The 22,433-nt window shown below is 44.6% G+C and overlaps 1 protein-coding gene across 7 annotated transcripts in view; it reads left to right on the top strand.

The window, feature by feature from the left end:
* LOC138764956 (DENN domain-containing protein 2C-like) overlaps nt 1-22,433 on the top strand; it is a 110,982-nt gene that overhangs the window by 22,093 nt on the left and 66,456 nt on the right. The gene's annotated exons all lie outside the window — the stretch shown is intronic.

The following is a 22,433-nucleotide window of genomic DNA, read 5'->3' as shown; positions in this document are numbered from 1 at the left end:
GTGCGAGAACGCAGCCTTGCTTCACGCCATTGTTAATGGAGATGGGTTCAGAGAGCTCATTGCTGTATCTGACCCGACCTTGTTGGTTTTCGTGCAGTTGGATAACCATGTTGAAGAACTTTGGGGGGCATTCGAGGCGCTCTAGTATTTGCCAAAGCCCTTTCCTACTCACGGTGTCGAAGGCTTTGGTGTGGTCAACAAAGGTGATGTGGAGTCCTTTGTTTTGTTCTCTGCACTTTTCTTGGAGCTGTCTGAGGGCAAAGACCATGTCAGTAGTTCCTCTGTTTGCGCGAAAACCGCACTGTGATTCTGGGAGAACATTTTCGGTGACACTAGCTATTATTTAAATAGCGCCTTTGGAAGACTACACAAAAGAGTCTGGAAAAACAACCAACTGAAAAACCTCACAAAGATTAGCGTATACAGAGCCGTTGTCATACCCACACTCCTGTTCGGCTCCGAATCATGGGTCCTCTACCGGCATCACCTATGGCTCCTAGAACACTTCCACCAGCGTTGTCTCCACTCCATCCTCAACATTCATTGGAGCGACTTCATCACCAACATCGAAGTACTCGAGATGGCAGAGGCCGACAGCATCGAATCCACGCTGCAGAAGATCCAACTGCGCTGGGTAGGTCACGTCTCCAGAATGGAGGACCATCGCCTTCCCAAGATCGTGTTCTGTGGCGAGCTCTCCACTGGCCACCGAGACGGAGGTGCACCAAAGAAGAGGTACAAGGACTGCCTAAAGAAATCTCTTGGTGCCTGCCACAATGACCACCACCAGTGGGCTGATATCGCCTCAAACCGTGCATCTTGGCGCCTCACAGTTCGGCGGGCAGCAACCTCCTTTGAAGAAGACTGCAGAGCCCACCTCACTGACAAAAGACAAAGGAGGAAAAACCCAACACTCAACCCCAACCCACCAATTTTCCCTTGCAACCGCTGCAACCGTGTCTGCCTGTCCCGCATCGGACTTGTCAGCCATCAATGAGCCTGCAGCTGACGTGGACATTATCCCTCCATAAATCTTCGTCCGCGAAGCCAAGCCAAAGAAAGATATCTATATATCTATATATATGTAGATATATATCAAGCCAGAATGTGGGGGTTTGCTGGTGATGCAGGGATGGAATATCTAAAAAAAAATTCCAGTCAACTTTTCTTTTGCTTCAGTGACTCTTGGACCATTTCCAGAGGGACACATGGCTCAGAACAGTTACAGGTGACAAGGCAGCCCTAACCTTTTTCTTTTACAATCTTTTATTCACATTTCATAATTCTTGCCATTTTTGTTACCTGTAGGTGTGGACTGGAAATATGTTTTAAACTATTCGACAGATCCTCAGGATAGGCCACAGTTGTTTTTTTTAAATATATATTTTTAATTAGATTAGTTGGGGTTTTTTTAAAATATCTATATATTATAAATATTTATTTGTGTCTGTTTTCTTTGTTAGAAGTATTATTTCTAATATGCCTCATTTTCATTCTGGAATTTATATGCCCTATACCATGTATATTTGGTATAGGTTATAGGGTGTTATTATGAAACAGTCTTAACCTCTGGTGCTACATGAAGTTTGCACCTTCTCCTTGCCACTTCCTAGCTTTCCCCAGCTGGTCCAGCTTCCTCCCACATCCCCAAAGGTGCTGGTAGATTGGCTACTTCATGTAGGCAAGTGGCAAAATAGTCAAGGGGGAAATAGATGGGCAGATGCGTATAGAATCAAGTTGCAGGAGTGCAGGGCAATGTGGAGGGAAAATAAGGCTGATGGGATTGATCTACTAGGTGCTGGTATGGAGTCAAAGGGCCGAATTGCCTCCTGTCCTAATAAACAACTCAAGGATGGCTCATTCCTTGAAGAGCATTGACTAGCTGCTACACCAGCAAGGTATGGCTCTGCGGAGCCTAGAGCGCAGGAGAGGTTATAGCTGCATGCAGGTAAGCTCAGGAAGAGCACACTGTTCCCAGAAAGAATGACACGAACCCCAGTTGAGTGTAGTTAACACTGAGCTTTATTGGGCTCACAGCCCTGCTTTTATTCTCAAGCTGAGAGGTGTGGTCAAAGCCCCGCAGCGCTGATTGGTGCATTTGTGATCCGCCTTCCTTGATAGCCCAGTTAGGCTCCTTTACTTGAGACCTATTAGAGGGCAGTGCTGCGGGCCTCGTGCAGCCTGCTGGATCATTGCGTTCGTCCTTCATTTTGTGAGGCCCTCCGAGGGGGCTGCCACATACTAATGTTAAGAGAGGGGACTAACCATATAACCACTTACAGCACAGAACAGGCCAGTTCGGCCCTACTAGTCCATGCCGAAACAAATCCCCACCCTCCTAGTCCCACTGACCAGCACCCGGTTCATACCCCTCCAGTCCTCTCCTATCCATGTAATTATCCAGTCTTTCCTTAAATGTAACCAATGATCCCGCCTCGACCACGTCTGTCAGAAGCTCATTCCACATCCCTACCACCCTTTGCGTAAAGAAATTTCCCCTCATGTTCCCCTTATAATTTTCCCCCTTCAATCTTAAACCATGTCCTCTAGTTTGAATCTCCCTCTTTCTTAATTGAAAAAGCCTATCCACATTTACTGTCTGTCCCTTTTAAAATCTTAAACACCTCTATCAAGTCCCCTCTCAATCTTCTACGCTCCAGAGAAAAAAGCCCCAGTAACTCAAACCTTGAAATCCTGTCCACATTCTCGTGAACCTTCTCTGCACTCTCTCTATTTTGTTTATATAACGTGATGTTATGAAAAGGTTTGCTTAAATCAAAATTATACACAACATATTTAACATAGGAAGTACATTTTGAAATCAAAAGGGCAACATCTATGCTTGGACCACACATGGGTGCTCCCAGACTCAATCTTCCAATAGTAGGCCAGCAGTAAGAGATGTAGATTTAACCCAGTGGTTCTCAACCTTTTTCTTTCTACTTGCATACCATCTTAAGTATTCCCTATGCCATCAGTGCTCTGTGATTAGTAATGGATTGTTTAAGGTGGTATGTGGGAGGAAAGATAAAGTTTGAAAACCACTGTTTTAATCTTACCTAATTGACTTGTTCTGTGCACAGTTTCATAACTCCAAAGGAAATGGGCCAATGACAATTTTTCTCAAGCAAAATATTTCAGTAACAATTGGGTCTAGAGCAGCGATTCTCGACCTTCCTATCCCACCCACATCCCACCTTAAGCAATCCCTTACTAATCACAGAGCACCGATGGCATAGGGATTACTTAAAAATGGTATGTGAGTGGAAAGAAAAGGGTTGAGAACCACTGGTTTAACCAAAGAAGGCATCCCTGACACACTCTACCAGAAGGGACAGTTGGAGTGTAACGGAGAAATCGCAGTAAGGAGCCACACACAAAATGCCTAACTCAGTGGGTCAGGCAGCATCTATGGAAGGCAATCGATAGTCACTGTTTCAGCTTGAAACCCTTCATCAGGGATGCTCCAGTTTTCCAGCTGTCTCTTGTTGTTTACATCACGAAAACTGAAGTTGCTAGGAATCTAAAATTAAGGCACAGCACACCAGGCAGTATCTAAGGAGAGAGAAATATGACTTGAATTGTGGATTCTGTGAGGATTTCCAGCATTTTTGGCTTTGCCTGGTGACTGAAATGAGTGCCTAATCTGGATGCAAGGAAGCAACTAAATGAACAAATGCCTGTAGAACTGCCCAGGATTTTGCCATTTGGTGTTCTCCTTTATCTCCAGAGCATTCTGCAGATTAGGGTCGAGGGTCAAGAACTTGACAAATCACCAGCCTTGAGCTCAATTTGCACCCAGAGGGACTGGAACCAATGGTGAACGCTGGGATGGTGAATCCCTATGGAGAGTTTGCCCAGGTAGTGTAGGTCGTCACTGGCTCAGAAGCTCGGGATTCCAACCTGGGCATGCTCGCAAGCCGGAGTGCCAAGATCCGGAGTAGAAAATCTATTGAATTCCAGAATGCTTTTGGCAGATTTTCCCCACCGATGGGTCCCTGAATGAGGAGAGAACTTATTTCAAGAACAAATCCAAACGCCCAGCTGCTCTGTGCTGTAAGCATTATCCAAAAGAATCATCAAAAATGTAAGATGTCAATGTAAAATAGAAAAAAAACCTTCTAATGTGGGTTTCCAAATAAATTATTTTCAGATGTAAAACAGTCCTGACAAACTACATTTTTAAAATTTAAGTGTAGACATACAGCACGGTAACAGACCTTTTTGGCCCATGAGTCCATGCTGCCCAATTTATACCCAATTAACCTGCCTCCCAGTACATTTTGGAGTGCAGGGAAAATGCACACAGACATGGGGAGAATGTGTAAACTTACAGACAGTGCGGGATTTGAACTCCAGAAGGATTGGTGGCGCAGAAACAGATTTGTATCTCTAAGCAAGAGTGTTATTCGCTGCCAAGTATGAGTGGAACCATTGCACTACTCCAGCACTGTTGAAACAGCACGACACTTTGTTCGAGAGCAACTTGGAAAATCTATCCTTTTATATTTATTGTTTCTCCTCATGGTGCATCTAATTTATACATACCTACTTGACGAAGGGCTCAGGCCCAAAGCACTTGCTTCCTATGGTTGCTGTGGGACCTGCTAAATTTCTCTGGCACTTTTGTGTATTTACTACAATCACATTGTCTGCAGACTTTCTTGTTTTACTTAATGTGCACATGTTGTTAGTTTGTTTTACGTACCAGAATAGCTGCAGTGAGCAGGAATTCAACAGCATCTGGACATTGTACTTGTGGAAATGATGATAAATTCTTGTCACCACGCTGCTGTTAGCTGGATTGTGTTGGGGACTGATGCGTTGAACACCAGATGCAATGAGAGCAACTGAACAGCTGAATGCTTCCTGTGGTTGGCCCCAGCTGTTCCGCAAACCGGGAGAAACAGAAAGCAAGGATGTGAGCAGAACTGCAAGGCATGACCATAATCTCTTGCAAAATAACAGGAAATGCAGTCAGTCCCTGTGGAGGACAAAACCGTGCTTCAAAAAGTCTTCAATTCACTCAACAGGAATGTTTGGATGGGATAGGTTGAACGATCCTCTCTGAAGCCTTGGCTTCCGTCTCCTGTCTCTCCGGTGATATTTTGCTCCCTGCAGTAGAACAGCTGGAATTATTTTTTATTCCACATTCCTTGCGGAAAGACTAGTAGGCAGCAAGCTCAAAATCCAGGTACAGGCATGTGGGTCAAAGGTAATGTGACCTAGTGATGTCAGTTCTTCTGTGTCCTGTTAACAGCGAAGGAAATGTGCTTTTTTTTTGGTCAAAGAGACCTGCAAAGTTTCTTTGCATTTCACTTAATTTTGGCAAGTGATAATGATGGCCCAGGTCCAGAGAACATGTACAGTATTTCCCAATGCAATAAAATATAAATTGTTGGTACTCTACTTTTAGAATAGGGACACCAATGGGGAAATTTGTGTGAGGTTTCTTGTCCTTGGTAGGAAAAGTTAGTCATCCATACAGCCCGAATACTGACTGTTAGTGGAGTAGACAAGCAACAAAATCAATATTACAGATGCTCCAATGACTAAAATCAGAACTTTGTAGAGTTTTGTGGTTCACTTTGGTCTTTTTAAAATTTCCCTCTTTGTAGAAATGATCTTAAGTGTATCAAAGCTGGAACAGAATTGGGTTTGTTTGGTACTAATGTTTATTTAAAAGTCACTGAAAGAGGTGGAAAAAAAATTTGACTGGGGGATGCTGAAACTGTGACGATGGCCCTCTGGCCATGGTGGGGACAAAAAGGGAGAATGGATGGATGTTGCCAACGTTTAATCATTTCTAATCCATCGTAATTAGGAGAGGTTGGAAGAAGAACGGTGATAAACGCAGACCCTGTGGCCCTTTATTGATGAGTCATCCCCAAAATTATACTGTTCCTGGCATTGTATCCGTTAAATCATTCCGTAATCACTCCCATTATAGATTCCAGCACAAAAACAAACTGAAGAGGCAGCATGTTAAAAAATATAGAGTTAAAACACAATGGTGGAGAAACTCGGCAAGTCAAGCAGTGTACTGTACTTTATAGAGCAAAGGTACATGACCAGCATTTCTGGCTTGAGCCCTTCATCAAGAATATGCAGTTCCTGATCTTTTAGTTATTTTGATCTTTTTCTCTCCTTGTTGCCATTGTTGTTGGACATGGCTGTGATTGGCTGCTGCAGGTGTGTTTGGCTGTGGGTGTTGCACCAGATGCCCTATGAATTGGGGATTGAGAGGACAACTGTAATTGGCATGGTAGGTGTTACGAGCAAATGTTCTGCGATTGCAGTTTCTCTCCAGCAAATATTTGTTGGTGGAAATGGTAAATGCTGCCTCATTGCATTACTAATACGTCTCTTCTTCTTTGGCTTGGCTTCGCGGATGAAGATTTATGGAGGGGGTAAATGTCCATGTCAGCTGCAGGCTCGTTTGTGGCTGATAAGTCCGATGCGGGACAGGCAGACATGGTTGCAGCGGTTGCAGGGGAAAATTGGTTGGTTAGGGTTGGGTGTTGGGTTTTTCCTCCTTTGCCTTTTGTCAGTGAGGTGGGCTCTGCGCTCTTCTTCAAAGGAGGTTGCTGCCCGCCAAACTGTGAGGCGCCAAGATGCACGGTTTGAGGCGATATCAGCCCACTAGCGGTGGTCAATGTGGCAGGCACCAAGAGATTTCTTTAGGCAGTCCTTGTACCTTTTCTTTGGTGCACCTCTGTCACGGTGGCCAGTAGAGAGCTCGCCATATAACACGATCTTGGGAAGGCGATGGTCCTCCATTCTGGAGACGTGACCCACCCAGCGCAGCTGGATCTTCAGCAGCATGGACTCGATGCTGTCGACCTCTGCTATCTCGAGTACTTCGACATTAGGGATGAAAGCGCTCCAATGAATGTTGAGGATGGAGCGGAGACCACGCTGGTGGAAGCGTTCTAGGAGCCGTAGGTGATGCTGGTAGAGGACCCATGATTCGGAGCCAAACAGGAGTGTGGGTATGACAACGGCTCTGTATACGCTTATCTTTGTGAGGTTTTACAGTTGGTTGTTTTTCCAGACTTTTTTTTTAAACGTCTGATGAAATGTCAGTTGTAAGCGAATTGGAAAGAAGGAGTAATGATGGTGCTTGAAGGCCTTGATTTCTTAGTCTTTCGCAATAGTCTTCAGAGAGAGAAGTAGATTCTGTGAGGAAAATGATAGCCAACGTTGTACTAGGGCTGCAGCAATGATGAGGAGTATAAACGAACCCCAAAAAATTACTATCAAATAAGCTGCATTCATCTCATCTGTAGCCTGCAATAACAAGCAGAGATGTTGGGCTTGCATGTCCCCCATTGTTGATCGCCCTTCATTCCGCAATGGACTGCTTGTGGGTGGCTGAAGCTTGCAGATGAGATGACACTGGGTTCATTAAATTTGGGATGTTAAAGGTGGGGGAAAATATTGCAAGTTATGGACATTTAGGCAAATCATTGATTCTGTCCGTGAATCACTGAATTCTCCGTGAATTCTGTGTCCACAAAATAATGTATTTGACACCCGTTTTTTGCATTGCAGAGGAATTAAGGGTTATGAGGAACCAATGGAGCTGAATTCATGGCCATATCAACCATGAACTTGTTGAATAGCGGAGCAGACTCATTGGGGCAGATGGTGTCTTCCTGTTTCTATTTCTTGTGTTCTTGTGGATAGGAAAGATTTGTATGGATTTGGGCAAAATGCAGGGTCAGATGAGTGTAGGTAGACAACTTGGATGATATGGCCCAAAGAGCTTATCTCTTTGCTGTAAAGCTTAGTGACTGGGCCTGGACAGGGGAGCACGAGACTGATGGGAAATTGGGAAGGCTGGGCATGGTTGAAGAAATTGAGACATTGTCGAATAAAAAAGGATGTGGTATCAGTGTGACACCAAAATCTGATGCAGTTCCTGTAGAAGTGATACTAAAATTCTTTGACAAGATTCTTTTGCAAAATCAGCTGTTTGGACAATCATGTCAATGCCACCAGCCAGGGCAATCCTATCCATTCCATTTTCTCATGTCCATAATCTAATGGTAGTTGAAACTCTCCTGCATGTCTTTGGGGTGTGGAAGGAGACTGGAATGACTGGGTATAGGAGGAGGAGGGGGTGGTGTTGCTGGAAGGGGAAAGGAATCCATGCAGTCAAGAAGAGAGTATGCAAAGATTAAAGGATGCATCATGGATACCACAATCACTGGAGGGAACTGGTGTTTGAGGTAGAATTACTCCAGTCACCAATCTGACTGGAAAAACCAATGATAGAGGCAAACTGTTTAAGAATATGAGAATGAGGAGCAGAAGTCTGCCATCTGGCCCATCAAGATTCATGGGTGATGTGGATGTGGAAGTATATAGATTTGGTTATTGTTGGGGGAAGTGACCTCCCAGGGAAAAGCTGTAGCAGCCAGATTTCTGACTCAAAATCTGGGTATGTGGCTCAGAAGGGAAGTGAAGAAAGGAGGAGAGCAATAGTGATAGGGAAATTGATTGGTGAGGAGAATAGACAGGGAATTCTGTGGAAGGATTTGAAACTCCAGTTGGTACGTTGCCTCCAAGGTGCCAGGGTCAGAAATGTCCCCATCACCCTTCCTTCGCCTACTCTGCAAAAATAAATATCTCTTTCTTTGTGGTTTGTGTACATAGTTTGGGCAGCATAAAATCCAATATTCAAAGAAAGATTATTCCAGTTTCCTTCTATCTCTTGACATTTCTGACTGTGATTTCCCAGCCCTTTTCATGCTCCACAGTAGAGGTGGTATAATGTTTGAGGCAAAATGTCAGCATTTCACTGATAGCATTCAGATCAGAGTTTGCCTGGTGTGAGGAGTCCCTTTGGACTGTGAGTTTGATCGATCAGTCTATGGGGAGAGCTCCCTCTTCAAGCAGACCTCCAGGCAGAGTTCACCAAAGCAGGAGATGTGGGGTTGGGGGGGAGGGAATGGACAAATCCTTCCCCTGGCTTGAACCCAGTCAGGTGCACAGGCCAATGCTCCCCTTGCTAATGGATGGAACAGAGCAGCCAGTCAGCTGCGGGGAAAGGCATCCACGTAGACAGGTTTAGGGAACTGGAGCACAAACTCCAGGTAATTTGGGAGGGAGAGCGAGTGATAGATCAAAGATATAGGGAGGCAGTCACACCTAGGAAGCAGGTAGCTGAGTGACTGTCAGGAGAGGGAATAGGGTAGTCAGTGCAGAGCACTGCTGTGGCTGTTCCTCTCAATAACAAGTATATAGATTTGGTTATTGTTGGGGGAAGTGACCTCCCAGGGAAAAGCTGTAGCAGCCAGGTTTCTGACTCAAAATCTGGGTATGTGGCTCAGAAGGGAAGTGAAGAAAGGAGGAGAGCAATAGTGATAGGGAAATTGATTGGTGAGGAGAATAGACAGAGGATTCTGTGGAAGGATTTGAAACTCCGGTTGGTACGTTGCCTCCAAGGTGCCAGGGTCAGAAATGTCTTGGATAGAGTCTATAGAATTCATGAGAGGGAGAATGAATAGCCAGATGTCATGGTACAATTTGGAACCAATTACACCAATAAGAAATGTTGTGAGGTCCTGAAGAGTGACTATAGGGAGTTAAGGATGCAAATGTAGAAGGGTGGGTTAGCAAGTTTGCAGATGACACAAAGGTTGGTGGTGCTGTGGATGGTCGTGGGGGGGTAGGGCGGGGTGTGGGTGGGTGGGGTTGCCAGAGGTTACAAAGGAACATTGAAAGGATGCAAAGTTGGCTGAGAAGTGGAGGATGGAGGTTAACCCAGTGAAGTGGTTCATTTTCGGTAGGTCAAACTTGAAGGAAGAATATAATATTAATGGGAGGATTCATTGTGTGCTGAAACTGAGAGATCTTGGACACTCAAACCTGCTGCACAGGTTGATGCTGTTATTAAGAAGGCATATAGTGTGTTGGCCTTCGTTAACTGTGGGATGGAGCTCAAGAGCCGTGAGGTAATGTTGCAGCTATATAAGACTTCAGTTAGACTCCCACTTGGAATATTGTGGTCAGTTCTGGTCACCTCACCACAGGAAGGATGTGGATGCAGAGGATATTTGCAAAGATTTGCCTAGGTTGTGGAGCCTGCCTTATGAGGATAGGTTGTGGGCCAAGTGGAAGAGTAAATGAAATTGACACCACCTAGCTGAAATGATTAGTAACCCGGTACTTTTCCTCCACCATTAATAGAGCAGAGATGGGAATGCACTGTGTATTGGAAGTGCAAGAAACGTAATGTGTTGCCCTTCTTGGAATTTTGTGAACCTTGCGGTGAGAGGGGCAACAAGCAGGTGCTGATCTCTGGCCACAGATTATGAAATGTGTTAGTGTTCAGCAGCTACTGAGAATGGTTCGTGCAGACTGGAGCGGCGAGAGGCTTTGGCAGGGGGTAGGAATTTGGTTTCTGCACGTCGACACTGTCTATCTGCCTGACTACTTGCCGGATGCTCTCTGCCATTTTCATTGTTGGAAATACTTGAGTTGCTTCCTTCCAAACTCGATGGGAGACAATGTGCTGTTATTTGCTATTGCGCTGAAGTGCTGTGCACAGCCAAAGCTTCAGAGTGGCTGGACTCCAATCCAGCCCAGCACTTTGAGTGTGTCATTGTATTTTCCACTGTAACTGGACACTTTACGGAAAGAGCCTTGGAATCTGTCTGTTTGTGATTTGCGTTGAACTCTGTGGTAATCTGAATCATTACTAATGCTGCCTGGTATTCTGTAGCTTTAAAACAAATTTTATTGGTACATACACAAACCGCAAGTTACCTTGTCCAGTGTGTGTCGTCAGAAAAATGATGATTGATTTAAATTAAACAATTTTTCCTAATTAGTAGTTCAGTTAAGCAACTGATCATTGACTTGGTGAAAAGCCAGGCGTCCCATCATGAGAGATTTACTCGCGTCGACTGATGACCTTCAGTTGTCCTGGTACTGTTATCATGGCGCTTTCCTTGGTTTTTGGTTTAAGTTAAATGAAGTCGCCTCTCATTCTTCTGAAGTGTACAAAAGGACTTGAAACCATAAATGTGGAGAAGATGCCATATTTACCTCTCTCACTGGAGCACTTAGCAGCACAAGGACAGCTTCTTCCCCTCTGCCAAGCAGATCCCTGAATGAACAATGAACCATAGATACTGCCTTACTTTGTCCTTACACAATTTTTTTTTAAAAAGGTGATTTATATAAATGTTTTGTCTGTGATGCTGCCATAAAACAACAAATTTTATGACAAGCTTATGACAATATACTCTGATTCCTGATACCACAAGTGCCCAGTGCAGCAATGGTGTAAGTAGAGAGAGTATATAACAATGTATAATGTTGGAAATGTATGGACATGACTCTAAAGGGTGACAAAAAGATTTTGAACTGTTTTCTTTTTTGTAAATAAATTTTGTGGGGGGAGGGTTTGGGGGGGGGAATCTAGAATACAGGGCAAATTGTTTAATCTAGAATTAGAATAAGCGATTAGGCGTTTTGTAGTGAGGTGATAATACTTTTCTTCATTACAAAGATTCCCCGCCTTTTGAGTTTTCCACCCCAGAGAAATGTGGAGGTTCTGTCATTAATTTAATACAAGGCTGAGCTCAGTAATTATTGGGTATTAGAAGAATATCATGGATGGAAGATCAGACAAGAAACAGACGAGAGGGGCTGAATGGTCTTCTATTCTATGCGGGGGTCTTTTTCCCCTCTCCTGCTCTTGGACATCGTGGGCTTGGATATGGCAGAAACGTGCCCTTGACCCTCACTGACTATCTGACTCTCAATAACATTTATCCCACCTCTGATCTCTTTCAGCTCCTCCCCTCCCCCCACCACCGTCAGTCCACCGACACCAGGAGCAATTAACTTCTCAGCCCACACATTTGTGGGAGGAAAACTCTGTGCTTGCCCTCTTGTGACGTTTACTCTCTCTCCTTGTCCCACAATCTTCTGCCGCCTTGTACATTTTTAGATTTTTTTTGCAACATGGTTCCTGTCTTTCAACTTGTTTTGCCTTGGTTTCTACATGTACTCTCAAAGACTGTGGGCATCAGAGAAAACATACAATACAGAAAGCCATTAATCCCATCGTCCTGAGGCTAGTTGAGGAGAAGACACCTAGTGGGACAGTGGTTAGTGCTGTTAGCTTTGATACTGACATCCAGGGCTGTCTTTGCAGTTGCAGAATCTCCCTGCATTCCCCTGAGTTTCCTCCAGGTGCTCTGGTTTCCTCCTCCATTCCAAAGAGGGGTGGGTTGGGTGAGTGTGAGTTACTGCTTGAATTGCAGAGCAGGTTTGTTAAGCAAGTGGGACAAAGTGGGTGATATGACTGCAGGAATGGGATCGATCTGACACTCCATAGGCTTGCATCAAACGGCGGCCCTTTGTGTCAGAAAGAAAAATGGGAAATATCCGAATCTCACTGTGTCCAACTAATCTGGATTAAATTCCAGGAATTGTTGACCTTTCAGGTTGAGACCTACATCAGGACTGAGAGTGGAGAGGCAGATAATGCACCGGGAGACACAGCTAGGGGAGTGCAGCTGGGACGTTCAGGTGGCCGTGGAGAAGACGCCTATCTGTTACCTGAACATGCCGGCTGAAAGAGAGCCACGTCCAAGCGAACCCCGGCTCCTGTGGACAGTGGCTGTAGTCCCACAGCTGCTTTCAGGTGCAACGGGGGATTCTCCGAGCCAGAGAATATACCTACAGGAGGAGGGTTAGGTAAGTGCTTCTCCTGGCCTCCCGATATCTGCATTGGGGTAGAATAAGTGGCTTTACAGTCGGTTATTCTGGCCACCTGAAAGAGGCTTATGTCTATTGCCCTCGCCCCACATCTGCAGATGTTCTTTTTCAACTCCAGCTCTGGCAGGAACACTAAAGACAACCACTGCTGGAATCTGATAAGTAAGGAAGGTGATAATTGGAATCATTCTTTCTTCTTTGGCTTGGCTTCGTGGACGAAGATTTATGGAGGGGGTAAAATGTCCACGTCAGCTGCAGGCTCGTTTGTGGCTGACAAGTCCGATGCGGGACAGGCAGACGCGGTTGCAGGGGAAAATTGGTTGGTTGGGGTTGGGTGTTGGGTTTTTCCTCCTTTGTCTTTTGTCAGTGAGGTGGGCTCTGCGGTCTTCTTCAAAGGAGGTTGCTGCCCGCCAAACTGTGAGGCGCCAAGATGTACAGTTTGAGGCGATATCAGTCCACTGGCGGTGGTCAATGTGGCAGGCACCAAGAGATTTCTTTAGGCAGTCCTTGTACCTCTTCTTTGGTGCACCTCTGTCACGGTGGCCAGTGGAGAGCTCGCCGTATAATACGATCTTGGGAAGGCGATGGTCCTCCATTCTGGAGACGTGACCCACCCAGCGTAGCTGGATCTTCAGCAGCGTGGACTCGATGCTGTCGGCCTCTGCCATCTCGAGTACTTTGATGTTAGGGATGAAGGCGCTCCAATGAATGTTGAGGATGGAGCGGAGACAACGCTGGTGGAAGCGTTCTAGGAGCCGTAGGTGATGCCGATAGAGGACCCATGATTCGGAGCCGAACAGGAGTGTGGGTATGACAACGGCTCTGTATACGCTTATCTTTGTGAAGTTTTTCAGTTGGTTGTTTTTCCAGACTCTTTTGTGTAGTCTTCCAAAGGCGCTATTTGCCTTGGCGAGTCTGTTGTCTATCTCGTTGTCGATCCTTGCATCTGATGAAATGGTGCAGCCGAGATAGGTAAACTGGTTGACCGTTTTGAGTTTTGTGTGCCCGATGGAGATGTGGGGGGGCTGATAGTCATGGTGGGGAGCTGGCTGATCGAGGACCTCCGTTTTCTTCAGGCTGACTTCCAGGCCAAACATTTTGGCAGTTTCCGCAAAACAGGACATCAAGCGCTGAAGAGCTGGCTATGAATGGGCAACTAAAGCGGCATCATCTGCAAAGAGTAGTTCACGGACAAGTTTCTCTTGTGTCTTGGTGTGAGCTTGCAGGCGCCTCAGATTGAAGAGACTGCCATCCGTGCGGGACTGGATGTAAACAGCGTCTTCATTGTTGAGGTCTTTCATGGCTTGGTTCAGCATCATGCTGAAGAAGATTGAAAAGAGGGTTGGTGCGAGAACACAGCCTTGCTTCACGCCATTGTTAATGGAGAAGGGTTCAGAGAGCTCATTGCTGTATCTGACCCGACCTTGTTGGTTTTCGTGCAGTTGGATAACCATGTTGAGGAACTTTGGGGGGCATCCAATGCGCTCTAGTATTTGCCAAAGCCCTTTCCTGCTCATGGTGTCGAAGGCTTTGGTGAGGTCAACAAAGGTGATGTAGAGTCCTTTGTTTTGTTCTCTGCACTTTTCTTGGAGCTGTCTGAGGGCAAAGACCATGTCAGTAGTTCCTCTGTTTGCGCGAAAGCCGCACTGTGATTCTGGGAGAATATTCTCGGTGACACTAGGTATTATTCTATTTAGGGGAATCCTAGCGAAGATTTTGCCTGCAATGGAGAGCAGCGTGATTCCCCTGTAGTTTGAGCAGTCTGATTTCTCGCCTTTGTTTTTGTACAGGGTGATGATGATGGCATCACAAAGGTCCTGAGGCAGCTTTCCTTGGTCCCAGCAGAGCTTGAAAAACTCAGCAGTTTGGCATGCAGAGTTTTGCCGCCAGCCTTCCAGACCTCTGGGGGGATTCCATCCATACCTGCTGCTTTGCCACTTTTCAGTTGTTCAATTGCCTTGTATGTCTCATCCTGGGTGAGGACCTCATCCGGCTCTAGCCTTAGGGGCTGTTGAGGGAGCTGGAGCAGGGCAGATAAAACCACACGGGGATGGGATCCAGTGAGTGAAATGTGTGGGTCGTAGGTGGATGTTTCAGATATCCTAGAGTAGGAGGCTTCGACTGCAGACTGAGACACTGATAGAAAGAGATGGCATCCTTACAAGAGACAGGGTAGGAAATGCAGCGTTAGTTAAAATTAAAGAAGAAAATCTTTAGAATCAGAATTTATTGTTGTGAACGAGTCCATGAAATTCGCTGTTTTGTGGCAGCGTCCAAACGTTAGATGCTGAGATCGAGTGCAACCGAGAAATTCAGCATCCACAAGAAGTTAAAGGTATCCAACGTTTCAGGTCTGGGCCCTTCGCCGGGAAAAATTAGAAACTAGGAGGAGCTTAATTAAAGAGCAGCTAAAGAAGCGCAAGTGTGAATGTTTGACTCCCATCCTGGAAGCCCCACCATTCCAGAGTTGGGCTGATTCCATTTACCTTTGCCTTGATTTTATAAGCTGTCAGCAATAATGATGAACACTCATTTGTATATTGCAGCTACTTGCCTGTAGTGCACAGCAGCTGACAAAAGGGTTTCTGTCCAAGCACGAGATACCAGTTTCAGCAAGTCGTGAGGCAGAGGATGGCCTCTGGCTCCTGTAGTGTGGAGTTTGGAATGTTGGCAGCAACTGAATTCACTGGGATTGCATTGTTATTCTAGGAAGCCTTGATGTTCTCATCCCTATACATGAAGGGATCAATCTGGGCATTGGACCAAAGGCACAAAGCACTTTGCATAGGATTGAAAGCTGGCGTTTGAATTTTTATTTAAACTCGGAACAGCTCTATTCTGACCATAGGCAGCTGTGATTGGTGAGCAGAGGGAAGCTGTTCCAGATGAATATATGTAGAATAAATAAAGTGAAAGTGGCACTGGTTTCAGTCAGGGCTTGCTGAGGTTTGTAGTTTGTTAGACTTTGCTTCCATTCTCTCTCTCTCTTTCTCTGGAGGAAGTTGCATTTCAGTCAGACTATCCTGCATGAGACGTGCGATATCATTATACAAGTGGTTGAACAAACTGGTGAGCAGCGGTGCAGTGCTAATTTTTTTTAAGGTGCTGGAGCTCACAAAAAACGACGACAAGGAAGTGCCTGAAGCGGCCCCATGAGGTGCCGGAGCGGCCCTCCAGTGAGGTCTAGCAGCACTGCATTCCTGCTGGTGAGCCCAAGCTCTAGGTAAATCTGGCTGCACTGAACTCCAGCTAGACAACGGTTAACATTTTCACTAGGCCTTTTCAAATTGACATGTGAAATGGGGTTAAGCGGGCAATTTGCATGGTTAGTGACCCAGATGCATGGCGATTTGAAGGGTCCAACTGGGAAAATCCAGTAAGAACCCAAACGAGCATCGCTGAGTGTTCGTGGATTCACCTCCAGCACTCCCGCAGCCTTTGCAGCCGCACAAGACTCCAGTTCAAACCGTCAGCATCTCGAGCCCAGATCCTAGCCTCCGACACAGTGAGGAAGACTTCAGTGGCCAGGGCCTTTCCCTGAGCACTCTCTCCTATCCCAATTCCAGTACTTGGTTCCCATGAGCCAATCTCCAGCAGCCTGTGTGTGTGTGTGTGTGTGTGTGTGTGTGTGTGTGTGTGTGTGTGTGTGTGTGTGTGTGTGTGTGTGTGTGTGTGTGTGTGTGTGTGTGTGTGTGTGTGTGTGTGTGTGTGTGTGTCCTTCAGCTGCAGAACCCATTACTGGTCTGACACCCCAGTCACTGCCCTTGGGGTAATCTCCTCTGCTTAAGTACATTCTGCACAATATTAGACTGTGCAAAGCTATACATTATTGAGTTATTGAAAGATATGGTATATTACGGTCACTCTGCAGTACAGATAGTGTAGTAATGTACATCTTGTATACATTACTGTATCTTGTCAGTAATTGTGAGCTCGGTTATTCTGTGATGCATTTTGCAGTATATAATTGCACACTGATGTATGTTGTCCGTACATTGTGCTTTCTTCTGGTGATATATGTACGGTTGTACCGCCAACCGTGCATCTTGGCGCCTCACAGTTTGGCGGGCAGCAACCTCCTTTGAAGAAGACCGCAGAGCCCACCTCACTGACAAAAGGCAAAGGAAGAAAAACCCAACACCCAACCCCAACCAACCAATTTTCCCCTGCAACCGCTGCAACCATGTCTGCCTGTCCCGCATCGGACTTGTCAGCCACAAACGAGCCTGCAGCTGACGTGGACATTTACCCCTCCATAAATCTTCGTCTGCGAAGCCAAGCCAAAGAAGAATAGTAATGCAGTGACTCTGATATAAAAACATACCTAGCAAATAAAGGTGCTTGGCTCAATTCTCTGAACAAACTGTATATTTTAAAAATAAAATAATGCCTGCTACAGAAGATACAAGATGATGCAATTCCTTTGGATAGATAGGAGTTAGTAATTGTTTTCATGTGAACCTGTCATTTTTAGTTTGAGAGAAGGTGCTTTGTTATTTGCTTCCCAACGTCACTATAACTTTTCTGGCAAGCAATAATGAAATTAATTGCCTTTTATTACAGTAATCTGCAAATTAATAATTTAAATCCTCTCTTTTATTCACCATCTTTTCCCACACAAGTGCAGTCTCACCTGCTGAATGTTTCCACAACTGACTTTTTCTTTTCAGTGTCAGACTCTGTACCATTCTTTGCATTCATGTAAATCTCAGCCCAATTACTGCATCAGAGCAAAAATAATTCTTGTGAATCTTTGGCTCAAACCTTTAACACCTCCAAAACAATATATGGTGCAGTATTTATTGTTAAAAATTATTAACCCGGTACTTTACATAAGCCTCCTATCGGAGTTTTTTTTGTTGCAGCTCTTCACCCCTTTCCCCTATCACTTCTTTGCCTCTTTCTTTTCTTCCCCTTCCACCAGCATTCACCTCTCACCTGGAGCTCCTCACAACCTTCCCTTCCCCCTTTTATTCAGGTGTTTGCCTGATTTTTTTGGCATTCTTGATGAAGTCCTCAGGCCCAAAACCTGAGGGGGATTTTTTTTACACACAAAAACCACGTTATCGCCTTCTCAAGTTTTTTTTTTAAAACAAGGCAAATTTACCTTTTACGCAGAGGACATAAAATGTGGATTGTGTGGGTCAGAGCAATGCGCTGGCTTCTCAGCACCAAAGGTGGCGGGATGTGTGGCAGAGAAGCGGCTGACCTGTGATAGCCCCCGCTGCCCAACAGCTAATGTTGAGTGCAAGATTATTGCTGCATGACTGCCTAGAGAGAGCAGGGCAGTGGGATAAGCACGCATATTTGAGGTATACCTCTGTTGATCGGCAAAGAGGAGGAGACATTATTTCCAATTCCTACTGATTAATGGTTGACTCCACTGAAAGCACAAGATGGGGAATGGAGCTGGCATGAGATGGGGAATGGAGCTGGCACGAAGGTCATCTAGTTTTGAATGATACTTTGGCGTAAAGGTTTAAACTGAGGGTAGATTGAATGTTCTATTGATTATGGAGATTAAGCAAGGGTACATCTAATTGAGACTCTAAAACATTGATCATTCCTATTCTCCCACGTACACCACTTTTTTACGTCATCTAATTGACATTTACAATGTGCTGTAGGGAAAATTACTACCTCCTGAAGAAGGCCCGAAGGCTGAACATCGGAGAGACATTTGCTAGTGAATGAAGCACTTTATTTTTTTTAGAAATTCAGGCCATCTCCCCAGTCCGTCGTTGGGGTGAGGACTGGATGGGATCTCCCCAGTCCGTCGTTGGGGTGAGGACTGGATGGGATCTCCCCAGTCCGTCGTTGGGGTGAGGACTGGATGGGTTCAAGGGAGAACTGGGAGCTTTTAAAGCTAAAAGTTGTTTTGGGGATCAGAACCTTAGCACGCAGGGGACATTACGGTACAGACCTGATTAGATAAAGACTGTGTGATTGACTATGTGGCAACATGCCATCAACAAATCTCTGGAATGTCATTGATTTGAGACTGGAAGGTTTTATCTGAAGAGTTGGGGCCCAATGAGTCAACTTGGAGAATAGATCCCCTCTCTGATTTGAGAGAGCCAGGGATCACTTCTATAGAAATGCTAAACCGAAAAGAGCTCTATTCTGATAACCTGGTTTGCTGAAGAAAACTCTGTATGGGCCAGTACTTTTTACTTGCACCATTTATCCAGAATTTTTCTTTACCTGTTTTCCACTTATTTTTTGTGTGGATCCACTTAACCCTTGCCTTTTTATCAGATCTAAGGCAGAGCTAGGTAGGATGTTGATGGTGTTCAACTAATTGCCAGCAGGTAGCTTCATTGAATCTTGGGCAGGCAGTCAATGTCCAAAGTGTTGCGTTTAGTTGTTGAATCGCTGGGCTTTGAAATGATATAATGAAAGGTCATTGCGCTGAAACATTCAGTGTTTCTTCCTCTATGGATGCTGCTTAAGGGGTGTGTGTGTGTGTGTGTGTGTGTGTGTGTGTGTGTGTGTGTGTGTGTGTGTGTGTGTGTGTGTGTGAGAGTCAAGAACAGTACAAAGTGAATGGCAGGAAGGATTGATTTAAGGCTCATGATCGTAATTAACTGCAACATTCAAAATTCTGAGCCCCTGCACTTCACACAACATATAAATAAGCCAACTAGGGAAAGTGAATTGGCTTCAAAATTAGTGGGAGTTTTTGCATTCCTCCGAGAGGTTCTTGAACAAGAGAGTGTCTGTGGAACTGTTGTCCTTGCCTTGGCAAAAGATTCTTGTAGCAAAATGTGGAATTACATGGAATTTTACGATACAAGAACGGTTATTCATCTGCTGTTTGAGCCTCTTCCACCCTGGTGACATCTCACCCACCCTGTCAATGCCACCAAGCATTCTACTTGCAGGACCATTGAAATGGTTATGAATCAGTGTTTAGTTTGCTGTCTGTCCACAAGCATTACAAATGACAGCTTGTAAAATAGGTACTAATGAGGTAGCTCCAAGGCCCACTATTCTGTCTTCAGTAGGAAGGATCATTCTGTACAAACAATGCACTATGGCACAACACTGTGGAGTCCCCTTGTGCTGTCGGCATCCCAACCTCCATTGCCAGCTTCAGTCGCACCTCCCTGTTGGGTCCATCATTACTGCTGTTAATTTCATGGGAGTCAAGCTTTGTGGTCCTGGGATTTTTTTATCAATAGAAGCAGAAGCCCATTTCTCAATAAATATTTTTATTGAGTTTAACATACAAATCCTACATATAAAGTCTACTAATATAACAAATAACAGGTCATATCATATACATATCACAAGTTAATATAAATCCATATTTGTTTATTTAACAATATTTCTTAAAAATAATTCTGGATCGAAACCAAGTAAACAAAGGGTAAATTTTAATTTAATGATATAACAACAATAATTAGGCTCATATTTAACAAGCAAATCTTTAAAAAAAATAGAAAGAAATACAAAAATCCTACAACTAAATCTAATCCCTCCCTCCTTCTCAACAAGGTGACCTTGTAGAAAAGGATATAAAGATGTGGATCAAATAGCGACCTTCAGACACTAAACAGAGAATCACCGGAGCATCCAAACTTCTTAAATCTTCCAATCAAGATAGTATTCTATGAATGGACCCCACATCTTTTCAAATTGAAACTTTCTACCTATAATGTTATATCTGATTTTCTCCGAGCCTAAATAGGACATTACATCATGTGACCACTCAGTATAAGTAGGGGAAGGGTCATCTTTCCATTTCATTAAAATTTCTTGTCTGGCTATCAACGTGGGAAAAGCTAAAAGTTTTTCCTGGGAAACAGACAGAGGTATATCCAGTTCACGAGAAAAAACAAACAAGGTAATTAAAGGGTATAGTTTTATTTTGCTCTTTAAAAAAATTCTTGATAAAGTTTGGAAAATGTTTTCCCAAAATCTTCCTAAATTGGGAAGAAGCCCATTTCAACAGTGTCTGTATAAATGGATCCTGAGGCCATTGTTATAGTTGTGGTCGGTGCCAAGTGATCCTCCTGTCTACTCTGGTGCCAGTCTCTAATGGGTGCTTCACCCCCATGAACCACAAGCTGTAGATCAGCTGGCAGGCAGAACAGGACATTGCCTAACTTTGTGTGGATGGTATCACTGAGCTGATCCCTGTCCCTCGTGTCTGCTTTTGTCACTGAGGGTTTGGAGTTGCTACATGAGATTGATCCTTCGGCTGATAATGGAACTATACGTTCAAAAGGCATTTGGACAGAATTATGGATGAAAAGGGAGTGAGAAAGCTATGGACCAAATGCAGGCAGATGGGCCCAACCCATCTGACAAACCCTGCATAGCTCATACTACCAAATTGTAACTCTCCATCAAGAATTAATGAGTAGGCTCTTGCAGGGGAGAGGCCCTGAAGTAAACAGCATTGCTCCACAATGCTTACTGTCGTGACTTGGAAATAAACATTGCCGTCACCTCACCATCACTGTCAAAATCCTGGAAAATCCTCCCCGACTACATTTCGCAACCCTCTTCTGAAGAAGAACTGGAGTGGTTCCAGAAGGCTGCTTGTGAACTTCTCAAGGACAGAAAGCAACGGGCCTCAATGTCTGTACATTCCACCCCACTGATTTTACTTTAAATATTTTTGGATAAAAATATATATGGCAAAGAAGATGACCACTTAAATGGGTGGGGAGCCTTGGGATCTGCTACCCCAGTTTCCATTGAAATATTGATGGACTTTTGTTGAGGATTGAAGAGAGTGCTACTTGGGTTCAACTAATAGGAGTCTCTCTCTGTTCTTCTCGGGGCAATAGTTTGTATTTGCATTGATTTGGCGAATTGAGTACTATGGAGTAGCCTAGCATTTATTGCTCACTCCCAATGTTCCTTCAGAAGGCTTTGGAATCTTTGTGAAGATGCTCACAAATAGGGGGATAGGGAGTGTCTGATATGGAGCCAGCAACAAGAAGGATACAAGAGGTACTGTCAGAGTAGCTTTGACAATTAACTGCAGTACATTTTCACAGCGTACCCAGGCTTGTGTGATTAAATGTCCGCAGTGGCAGAAGGAGTACTAGTCAATGAACCATAGCACAGAAATAGGCCCTTCAGCCCATCTAATCTGTTCCAAGCTATGATTTTGCTCAACCCCATTGACCATCACCTGGACTCTAGCCTTCCATGCTGCTCCCATCCATACACCTATCCAGACTTTTAGGTTTAATTGGAACCCACATTCACCACTCAGATGGCAGCTTGTTCTGCTCTCTCTCCAACCTCTCAGTAAAGAATCTCCACTTAATGTTCCCCTTAAACATTTCACCTTTCCCATGTCATCCAGTTCTTGCCTCACCAGCTTGCTTGCATTTCCTCTATTTATACTCCTCATGATCTTGATTATCTTTATCAAATCTCCCCTCATTCTCCGATGCTCAAGGGAATATAGTCATAACCGATTTAACCTTTCCCAGTAACTCAGCTCCTCAAGTCCTGGCAATATCCTTGCAAATGGGGCTGATTTTGGAAATGACTGGAGCTGCCTTTTATTGATTTGAGTAAATACACAAAAGTCTGCAGGCACCGTGATTGTAGTAAAAACATAGTGCTGGAGAAATTCAGCAGGTCGAACAGCGTATTTTATATCCCAAAAATAAAGAAACATTTCAAGCCTGAGCCCTTCATCAAGGTATGAGCAAAATGTAGGC

Source organism: Narcine bancroftii, chromosome 5 (assembly GCF_036971445.1).
Source record: "Narcine bancroftii isolate sNarBan1 chromosome 5, sNarBan1.hap1, whole genome shotgun sequence".
Lineage (NCBI taxonomy): Eukaryota > Metazoa > Chordata > Chondrichthyes > Torpediniformes > Narcinidae > Narcine > Narcine bancroftii.
This window is presented reverse-complemented; position numbering and strand designations above follow the sequence as displayed.